The sequence below is a fragment of the Leptonychotes weddellii genome, unplaced genomic scaffold, assembly GCF_054177405.1.
Source record: "Leptonychotes weddellii isolate Sample4059 unplaced genomic scaffold, ASM5417740v2 HiC_scaffold_34440, whole genome shotgun sequence".
Lineage (NCBI taxonomy): Eukaryota > Metazoa > Chordata > Mammalia > Carnivora > Phocidae > Leptonychotes > Leptonychotes weddellii.
Window position 1 is genome coordinate 1 of NW_027944450.1, and position 1,258 is coordinate 1,258.

Consider the following 1,258-nt stretch of genomic DNA (forward strand, 5'->3'; position numbering starts at 1 on the left):
GGATTGGTTAGCCTGGTGATGGGTATTAACGAGGGCACGTTCTGGATGGAGCACTGGGTATTATATGCAAACAATGAATCATGGAACACTACATCAAAAACTAATAATGTATTGTATGGTGGCTAACATAACATAATAAAATAAAATAAACAAAAGAAAAATTCTAAATTATGTGAATATTCCACCCTCAAGGAGGTGGAGTCACAACTCTTACTCTGTAACTCTGATATTCACATAGTGATCTTCTCCAGAAGTGTATGGAAGGTATGCAGAAGGGGAAAAGGGTAACTTTACAGTGGAGAAATCTGACAAATACACCTCAGCCAGGTAATCCAGAGCATCGACAGGGTAAGTCATGTTGATAGTATGTACCCTTGATAGGATTTCATGAGAATGGCACTTTATCTGCCTGTGTTTCCTCCTGGAAGCATATAATCTCAGTCTAATTATAAGGAAAAAAATCAGACAAATATCAGTTGAGGGACAGAAACCCTCTGAACTGTGGAGGTCATCAAAGACAAGGAAAGTCTGAGAAACTCACAACCAGGAAAAGTCTAAGGCAATACGACGACTAGATATAAACCTAACACTAAATAGTGTGGTGTGCTGGATAGGATCATGCAGCAGAAAAAGGACATTAGATAGGTCAGTTTAGTGGCGGGAAAATCGGGTCCTGAGGCTGCATCTTTCTGTCCCAGGCAATTCCTCTTCGCGCCAGTCAGAATGGAGAAGCAACCCCGAGAGCAAGCGGCCACCGAACCCACGGACTCCGGAGTGCGAGGCGGGGAAGGCGAGCCACCACAGGTCGCTGGCGCCCAGACGGCGCGTCCCAAGGACCGCTTGACCCTGCTGCTCAGGCTGAGAGCGCAGACAAAACAACAACTCTTGGAATATAAATCAGTGGTTGATGCAAATAAAGAAAAAACTCCAGAACAAATTATGCAAGATAAGCAAATTGAAGCTAAAATTGAAGACCTGGAAAATGAAATGGAAGGTGTGAAAATTGCTTTTGAAATAAAAATGCTTGCATTAGACAGTATGCAACTTTCAACTGCACTTAAAAAAAACCTGGAGAAAATTAACCCAAGACCAATGTGCTCATGGATAACATGAAACACGTATTAAAACTAAACAAATTAATAATGAAATCACACCAGGAATCTTGGGATTTGGAGGAAAAACTAATTGATGCTAGAAAGAAGAGATTACAATTAAAACAAGCTTCAGAAAGTAAGCTTTTAGAAATACAGACTGAAAA

The 1,258-nt window shown here is 40.9% G+C and overlaps 1 pseudogene; it reads left to right on the top strand.

The window, feature by feature from the left end:
• The first annotated feature begins 723 nt into the window (after positions 1-723).
• LOC145719210 (centromere protein H pseudogene) lies at positions 724-1,253 on the top strand (annotated as a pseudogene).
• The last annotated feature ends 5 nt before the right edge of the window (positions 1,254-1,258 follow it).